Source organism: Gallus gallus, chromosome 4 (assembly GCF_016699485.2).
Source record: "Gallus gallus isolate bGalGal1 chromosome 4, bGalGal1.mat.broiler.GRCg7b, whole genome shotgun sequence".
In the NCBI taxonomy this organism is placed as follows: Eukaryota; Metazoa; Chordata; class Aves; order Galliformes; family Phasianidae; genus Gallus; species Gallus gallus.
Window position 1 is genome coordinate 89144152 of NC_052535.1, and position 9712 is coordinate 89153863.

Here is a 9712-nt window from a genome sequence, read left to right on the forward strand (position 1 = left end):
CACTACAGCCCAAGTCAGAGCATCAAGATAGAGCAGCAGACATGGCGCTTCTCATTTTCATTCCAATTTAGTTCAGCATCCTCAAGAAGCAAAGCCACGTGCAGGCACTGATAGTGGATTTCATACAAAGCAATCAGAACGCAATAATATTCTCCCCAGTAAACGTCCCGGCAAAAAGCCTGGGAGACATTGACATTATTTGCATCTTTATTGTTCCTGAGCAATAGAGCAATGATGTCGCCGTGTTTTGACTAAATAGACGAAGAGAGATGTTTTGTTGCTTCCTTGAGTGTGGAAAGATTAAGCCCAATTACACATTCGCTCCATCTCCTCCCGTTCACACATACAGATTCCTCCTTTGCCAAAATTGCAGAACCGCCCTGCGAGTTATTTCAGGCAGGCATTAATGGAGAGTGAATATCACGGGCATGAAATGAAGGGGAATGCCACCCATTGAGCTGGATTATGATGATTTCTTATGGATGGGTTGAGAGTGGAGGTGCTTGGGAAGTATACAGCTTCTCCGGGGAGGGGATGGCAAAAACTGGGGCTGGCACCTGGAGGATAAGCCTCCATCACCAAACTTCCCATGTTCCATTGCCAAATCTGCTGCTCTCCATCCTAGAGGGAACCACAGTGCTCCTGGGCAGACCAAACCCCCTCTGCAACTACAGCGAGCCTTACAAAGCAGATCCCACCCTCCCTTCCTCCTTTTTCTGCTGTGTGTGTCCTCAGACAACCCAGACCACTGCCAGGGAGAAAATTACAATGTCACTTTGGCTGTCAGGATGCTGGCTTGGCATCAGCAAATGTCCAGAGGAGGAACAGGGAGGGCAAGAGGGAGAAGAGGAAGGCAAGCAAAGGCTTGTGCAGTAAAATGGGCACAGCTGGTGGTGCAAAATAGGAGTGGCAAGGAGCCAGGATGGGTTTTGCTCTCTGGCTTTTCCATCTGGAGATGGGAAAGAAGGAACCATTTCTTGAAGGTCTGGAGGAGGAAATAAAAATCCAGATGGGGAGGACGGCCAAAGGCAGCCCACATCAACCAGAGGAAGGTGGCACCTGGATTTTGACAGCTTCCTAAGTATATTGCCCATCCTTAAATTTAGGCTTGAAGGTTCTGGAAAGTGAAGATGGCAGAAAACTGCCACACTCCATTCCAGTTCTCCAGGCAATTTCCATTCTTCCAGCCCACTGGGAAAGGGGTTTTGTGGCTTATTGGGCATGGTGGTGAAGGGTTGACAGTTGGACTAGATGACCTTAGTTGTCTTTTCCAACCTTGATGATTCCATGATTCTAAGAATTAAATTTTAAGCATGGCAATATCTGTTCCTTTTTCCACATCTGGTCTTCTCCATCCATGGTTTGGCCCACGAGTCATCCTTCTGTCTCTTCTAGATGTTTCCAACCTACAGATTACCCAGGGGTTTTCCAGGGGAAAAAGGTGCCCAAGAAAGGTAAGCGCAGATAGGGTGGCCTTACGGGTTTGCCCTTTTATTGCAATACATTAGGGCTGGCTCCACAAAGGAAAATTATTGAAAACCACAAGTGTGGTTTATTCCTTCTTCATTCATATACCTTGAAAAGGCAGGGACTTCAGCAAAACTTCCTAATTCCATTGCAGGGTCCAACTGCACCTACTCTGGGCAGCCTGGTCTGGTGGTTGGCAACCCTGCACATAGTAGGGGGGTTGAAACCAGATGATCACTGTGGTCCTTTTCAACCCAGGCCATTCTATGATTCTATGATTCTATGATTCTTGGGTGGTCCTGTGTGGAGCCAGGAACTGGTTTTGATGACCTTTATGGGTCCCTTCAAACTGAGGTTATTCTGTGATTCTACAATGGGTTCATCTTCTCCTTACTCCTCAGGCATTACCTTGGCTTCTCTTCCTCCTTCTGCCATCATGGTACCCAAGGGAGGTAGGAAATAAAAGGAAGTTCAAGAATATTCCCTGTGATACTTCCTCCAGATCTTAGCCCTATTTAAGTTGCACCCTAACCCTTTTCAAACACCCTGCAGAATAGGAAGAAACTTCATTTTCTCAGGGTGGGAGCCAGCTTTGTGGGCGACAGCATCCACTCTTTGCTTCACCCTGGTATGAAGAGCCAAAGGCAATTAATGGCTCTCTGGGCAGTGTGGCTACACACTGCAGCATTGCTCCATTTCTCACTCTCAAGTCTGGAGGAACTGAATGGCCACCAGCTAACACATCCTTTCCTCACACTTCCCATAATTTCACTAAGAGCTGGAGCAGATACCGTTGGGTTTGTTTTATTCCCAAGGAAAGAGAGAGTCTGATAAACCCCCCTGATCACAGTCACATCCAAAGCTTGGTGAGCAGTCTGATTTTCCAGCAGTGCAGAAGGAAGATGGTTGCAAATGCAGCCAGAAGCAAGGAAGCACAGAAGGTTTAGTTGCTGAGCATGTCATCCTCTTTGTAATGAAAAAAAACAGTTGGGTAGTGTTTATGGGGATGGCCTTGGCCTCGGGTCTTCTGAGGGCCTCCATCCATTGAGCAATTTGTTCCCACGCAGGGAAGGGAAAGACCCAAGCACAGAGCTGGCAAGGAGCCTGGAATGGTGATGGCTGGATATAGACCAGCTGGGATGAGAGAAATAAATCCTCCCATGGCAGAGGGGCAGTTATGGGAGAGAGATATGCTGCCCTGCAATAACTCACCCTGCAGGGTGGGAGAACTTAAAGAAAAGATGGGTGATGAGAAATGCAAGCCAGGAGCGCATGGAATGGTAGCTGAGGCAGCATTGGCATGGTGGCTTTGGCCCTCTACACCCCTGCTTTGCTGGGATGTTTTTGTCAGTCTCTTCAGCCAAAGCTCATGGCCAAGGGAAGAGCCTGCATCAGATCTGTGCACAGTTTCAACCTGATTTTGAAGACAAGTGCAGCAGCAGGGTCTTCCACCACTGCCTCACCATCGTACTTCATCCAACAGCGAATTTCTAAGCATCTGTCCCATTTGACCCAGGGCACAGCCACATGCTGCTACACAAGAGGTTTTTAAGTCCAAGCATAACAGCTCATCTTCCCTTGAGAGATGTAAACAGTGATGCTGCTAACAGCTCTCCCTGTACCTTAGCATTGTTAAGGTCTAAAAGATGCCAGTGTTCTTAGGAAGCAAGGAAAATAACTTTATCCCTATAACCATTTCCTCAGCAGGGACACTGATTCACTGGCAGGGGTTTAGTGGGCATGGTGGGGATGGATGATGGCCAGCCTTGATGCTCTTAGCAGTCTTTTACAACCTTAATGATTCTATGATTTGCCTGGAGTGAGAAAGGCCAGGGGCACTGCTGGCAGATCATTAATTTATCTACACACTCTTGGGACTGGCACAGGTGCAAACTGCATTTGCACGTTTCACATGTTATCCCCAGGGAGCAATCTTAGCGCCATACCCAAGGCTAGAATTGAGCCAGATGTGCTTATCTACCTATAATATGAGCACTTGCAATGCTTTTCCAACTCCAGATGCTTGGTTTGAGAGATGCATTTGGATTTGCACCCCCTGAGTTTGGATACCTTCCTCGTGGAAGCATTTCTTATCGGTAACAATGGCAAGGAGACCAATGATATCTGTGCTGTGGTCCTTGCAATCCAGCATAGTCAGACTCCAGCCATCCCCAAAGCAATAACCTTGGCGTGACAGCTCCCATGGGGAGCAGCATAGATATATGCCCACCTGCTGGGGGGCTACAGCCCAAAATGTCTCATATTTTTGGATAACTATTTCACACAGTCATTGCTGCACCTACTTGACAGCTAGGACAAACCCACCTTGCTTCAGGTATCTGGTTCTGCAGTGCCTCTGCTGAGAAATGCTTATTTCTCCTCATTTAAGAGGAGGTCTCATAGATTCTTGAGACACTGGAGACAGAAAAGCAACCACAAACCCATGGTTTGGGTGAAGACACTCTAGGAGAAAGCCCACCCCATGCATGAAAGCTTATTTCCTTCTGGTCCCCAGTGAGACACGGTAATAGGAGAACTCAGAGAAGTTCTTACCGAGAAAGGTTGTGGATGCCCCATCTGTACAGATGTTCAAAGTTGGGTTGGATGCAGCCCTGGGCAGCCTGATCTGGTGCCTGGCTTAGTGGCTGGTAACCCTCCTGATGGCAGGGGGTTGGGACTGGATGTTCTTTGAAGTCAATTCCAACCCAAGCCATTCTAAGATTCTATGACCTCACAACCACATCTGTGCCTCCCAGACACATCGTATCTCTGTAGGAGCCGATGGGATTTATGTGTATCACGGCCTTCTTTTTCTGGCTAAAGCCAGGGCTTTTACAAAAGATTTTCTTCTAATTGGCTTTCAGCACAATACCATCCAAAGCCCATTGGGCACTCTGGGAAAAGGATCGTGAAACTCTGGGCTCTTGCTGGATTTGAGCATCCAAGCACATTGCCCCAGAGGACTGACTCTGCTCAGGTCTCTAAAAACTGACTTAGTTAACACCAGAAAGATGAGGAAAATCTTTCCCCGCTGAAACATGGCTTAAATGGCAGCATTTGTGCTCTTCTCGATGGCATCAGGGATGGTGATTGTGGGGTAGGGGGGCAGGAAAAGCTCTATGATTAAGTGATTGAACTGAAGAAAAGCATTTTTGGACCCATCTGAAAGGTATACTTTTCATTTTTTTTTCTTTAGAAAATCATTTGAACAAAATAAGCCCATTTTGTTTACTTGGGAACTTATTTCCATTTAAAATAAATACGTCTGTGTTTTAACTTGAAGCGAAGAAAGTGAAATATTGTTTCAAAGGGAGGTATTAAACTGTTTGAGGGGGGTGGAAACAAAGGTAAATTGAAGCTTTTCTTTTCAAAATTGTCTGGTTTGGTTATTTGGGCCCAAAGGATGAACCAAGATTGATATAAAACCCCAGCGTGTTGCAGGTGACCTGAATGCATTTCTGTCCAGGTAAAAAAATCCAGGTGAAAATGTTTCCCTGCATCCAGCAATGATTGTTTCAGGAGTAGAATTAGGATTTAAAGCTTGGGCCACACAGATTAATCCATTCCCCCCAAGCCCAGCCAAATCTGCTTTGAGCATGGCCAGGGTAGAGGAGGAGGGGGAAGAGACAGCTGCCTTCGAAGGCTTTGGCATCCACTTAGCTTGAAAATGAGAAAGAAAGCAATGTAAGACCAGGACAATTAGATCCTGGGCAGCACAGACCTCTCCAAAAATGAAAGACGGCAAGGGGAATTAATGGGCATAAATGCAACCCAGTAATTAATTGATAAATGGCATTAGAGAGTTTTCTAAAGAGGAAAAGTCCAACGTGACTTATCTTCCCAAAGGCAGAAGACAATTTCTCCCTCCTTTCACCTTGCAGATAAGGACAGAGAGGAGGGACCTTTCCATTCCGAACCTTAAGAGGAATCTGGAAGTTGAAGACAAAGGAGAAAGGAAAGAGCCCCATGTGATAGAACACAGTGGGCTGTTATTACTGAGCGAGCTGTCGAGGCTGGAGGAGAGCAGTGCGCAATTATTTGCCAATGAATAATTCCTCTCTCAAGGGTGGGAGCAAAATGGGAGTGGGGGCAAAGCTGCAAAGGCAACAGGGTTATTCCTCATGGAGTGGCAGGGGGATTGGTTGAGTTATCATAGAGCGGCCTGGGTTGAAAAGGACCACAATGATCATCCGCTTCCAACCCCCTGCTATGTGCCCCTTCCCAGCTAACCTGAAGCACCCACCACCCCAAAACACCCTGCAAGCAGCCATGTCACCACAGTTCCCAACAGCGCAGCAAGGATATTTTCAAGCCTGAATAAGCCTGAAAATTGAGACACTTCCCTCCTCCCCTGCTAGACACATTATTAACAATATATTGAATCCCTAGGCGGGATTAGCTGATAGATGGAAACACATCAGTTTCAGTGCCAAAGTGTAGGCGTCTACACTCCTACAGCCACAGTCAAAGGAGACCAAAGACACTCTTTCAGTTGCCTGAACTTAAACATCTTGTGCCCCAGAGTATGTAAGACACTCTTTCCTTGGGAGTAGGAAGATTGGGGAATGGTGAGGCCAGGCCAGACTGGTCATGGGGGAATAGACCAGAGCCAAATTATCCTGAACTGGAGCTGGCACCATGGTACAGCTCTTTGATTTGCACAAAAGCCCTTGATTTTACTATTTGAAGAGAGCTTATAAGCAATCATAGAATCGTAGAACATCCTGAGTTGGAATGGACTTATAAGGATCATGGAGCCCAGCTTCACAAAGATGGAGATGGACTTTTTAGACCATAGTGGTAAGACAAAAGGGGAATGGTTTTAAACTAAAAGGTGGAAGATTTAGACTGGCACTGCTGTCCAGAGCTGTGGCTGCCCCATCCCTGGAGGTGCCCAAGGCCATGGATGGGACCCTGGGCAGACTGAGATGTTGGGGGGCAGCTAGCCCACAGCAGGAGGTGAGGCTGGGTGGGCTTCAAGATCCCTTCCAACCCAAACATTCTGTGACTCTATAATTCTACGATACCTCTTCAGCTGAGCTGTCTGGTTGCCCCTACCTCAAAGTAGGACTCTTCTCTGCCCTTTCTGCTGCTTACACTCATGCAGGTTTCCCCTCTGAACCATGCATGAGTCTTTTCTCTGATGGGGCCGTGCGATAGCACAGTGCATGCTCTGATCTCACTCCTACGTGGACGACAGGATTCAGCTAGGATGTATTTCTTCTCCTGGGACCTGGAAGACCTGTTTCTCCTGCCCATCTCTGATCCATTTGGGATAGTGAATTAAAGTCTATGGCTGGAAACACCTGAAGTATGTATTTGACACCCTGACTCTCCTCGGAGCAGTTCCTCCGTCCCCATACCCACTGGGTGGCAGGCAGACAGAATAGCTCAGCAGCTATTCATTCTTGTCATGAAAATAGGTGCAATCTCCGGCCAACGTGCCAAGCCAATTCAGCTAAAACCTTCACAATTGCCCTGAGCTGAATCAATAGCCCCCAGCTTCATTGCTGGAACAGGTCACCAGCTTATCAAGGGAGAGCTGAAATCATTCATAGGATTCTTGTGGTTTCTCTGTCCTTGTGATGGCTTTCCTGAACTCTGTCCAAAGCAGAGACATGTCATTTAGATTCTATTAAAACAAAGCCTTCCATTAAAGGTGCACGTACACACGCGCAGGGAGAGAAAAGGAAGGAAGAGAAACGAAGGAGGGAGCTGGGTGTCCTTGAGGTCATGCAATCTAACAAATCACAGCGAAGCCATTAACACCATGAAATGACAGGAGGCAAAACAAGGCAGAATGTTAAGCGCCCAGCGCTACCAAATCCATCAGCTGCCCCCATTATTCTGATGGTGTGTCGGTGCAGCGTATAATCATCAAAATTGGTATTCCGCTGCAAATCATCCCTCTCCTGCTTTCAGCCCAGGATGAGTTTTGCTGGTCATCGGGGATCAAGGAGAAAGCATGGAGTCCACTCATCAGAGTCATAAGACTTTGAGCGTGATGTAGTTTTGGAGGCTGGTGGCAGCAAAGCTTGCAGTGTGCTACAATCTTCAAGGCTGCAGGGCAGGGCCAAGGCAGATCTGCAGTGGTGAAAAAGTGAATCTCCACTATCAGAGCTGGAACAAGCCCACTTTAGTAGCTAGTGTAACCCACATATATTCACCTATAGCTGTCCTCGAGGGACAAGGGCTGAAAGGACCCCCAAGTTGTCCTAGGTGAAACCCGAAATGAAACCTGATTTATGGGCCTTCTTCCTCCTGCATTGAGATCATAGAATCACAGAATTATTCAGGTTGGAAAAGACCTCTCAGATCCCCAAACCCAACCCCAACCCATCCCACCATGCCCGCTGACCACATCCCTCAGTGCCACACCTCCACGGCTCCTGAACACATCCAAAGATGGTGACTCTCCCATTCCCTGGGCAGCAGGGCCAGTGCATCTCCACTCAAACCATTCCGAGTGTCACAGAGCTCTGCAGCACCAGAGGTACCTTGGGGTGGCTGCCAGTAACCCCGTGGTCATTCTCTGTCACTCAGAGAGAGAATGGTGAAGATCCTGACCTCCTGCTGAAAATACAGCAGAGCTCAATTTAGCTGTGCTCAAGGGCCCTTTCCCGAACAAGACAGATCAGAAAAGCCATTTCCCATACCAGAAAATAATGTTGGTGTTTTGTTTTTTTTTTTTCCTGAAGTCGAGTGGAGAAAATTCTCCAGCCAGTTGTTTTGTGGGTTTCTTTTTTTTTTTTTTTAAAGCTGTTGTGCATGTCACTCAGTGCCAAGGATTTCAAAGTGTGTCATTGCTGATTTTCCTTTGTCATTAACTGCCAGGTTTCGGGGGGTGGTTCAGAGCTGAGCTGCAGGAAGATGGGAGGCAAAGCTGACTTGATTAAGACCGTGTTTTGGAACCTTTCTGCATCTTGTTTAAATTGATTTTCTTCTGCTTCTATTCTAAAAGTGGAAGGGAAAAAAATAAAAAAAAAAAAAAAAGAAAGAGCTCCATCCAAGGGAACATCAAAGGGTACGGAGTTATTTTCACTGCTGGTATAAAAACGAAGAACACGCAAAGACCAAACTGCATGAGTGATGCTAATAACGCGCCCAACAACAGAGCCCCACAGAGATGGACGTTAATACCTTGATTCAGACCTGAGATGCTTGCAACACAAAAGCCTCACGCCTGCAAAATCCTCCTAGGAAAGCCTCTGCGAGGAGACAGTGTGGTGGAAAAAGCATGCCAAGAACGATTTGGAACTCAAAGAATGACTGAGGTTGGTCTTGTAGTCAGAGCTTTTCTTTGTGGAAAGGGCAGGCTGGGGAAGAAAATCCAACAAAACGAAGCAGAAGGAAAAAAAAATGCTTGAAAAAGGTAGCTGTTATTTTTATGCCCAGGGGAAAATTAAGCTGCTTATCCGCTGTGGCTCGTTTTGAATTCACTAAGCAAAGCCAACAGAGTGGTTTGGCAGGTTGGACCCATGCCTTGGAGCATCTTGAGGACTACCTGGTGTTTGATCATGGTTTTATCCCAGTGTCCAGGTGTCTCCTGGATAACACCTTTACTTGCTGTCCTATGTGCATCTGACCTGATGCATGGGCATACCTATGGCTGAAAACCTTTGGACAGCAGGAGTCATCTTGATGGGGAGCTAGAGACCCCTTATGCCAGCACCTCCATGGCAGGTACTGTTATACACCTCCTACAGCAGGAAAAATGATGTTAGCTAAAAAACTAGGGGGGTAAATCCACACCTTCCTAAAAAAATGAGTTCAAAGGCTGCACTGAGTTGATTCTTACTGGGAATGGAGATGTGGTTATTCATAAAGTTCATCCAATGGTGCTAAGATTTTCTTGTTCCTCGACTGATTTTCTTGTTCCTCGACTGATTGCAGGGATAACTGTCTTCTTGTGGTTAAAGGAGATGTTGGCACCAGAGGATTCCTCATGTAGACATTCATACATACCTCTGGATGTTGTGTTGAGGGACATGGTTTAGTAAGAACCATTGGTGATGGGTGAATGGTTGGACCGGATGATCCTGTGGGTCTTTTCCAACCTTTGTGATTCTATGATTCTATGATTCTTAGATCAGTCTTTTTGCATCAGTGCTACCTAAAATGACCTAAGGACTCCTTTGTCTTCATCCATTCTCTTCTAATCAAAGCCAGAAGGAGAAGGTTCAAGAAGGAACTGTCACTGATTGAAGAGATGAAGATAAAGGTTCAAGAAGGGACCATCCGTGCT

The 9712-nt window shown here is 46.7% G+C and overlaps 1 long non-coding RNA gene across 1 annotated transcript in view; it reads right to left on the minus strand.

The window, feature by feature from the left end:
- Positions 1 to 4174, minus strand: part of LOC121113227 — a 53998-nt gene extending 49824 nt beyond the window's left edge. Inside the window, exon 1 of the long non-coding RNA XR_005859807.2 lies at positions 4021 to 4174. This is a non-coding gene — a long non-coding RNA (uncharacterized LOC121113227). The remainder of the gene's footprint in view (positions 1 to 4020) is intronic.
- Positions 4175 to 9712: the final 5538 nt, after the last annotated feature.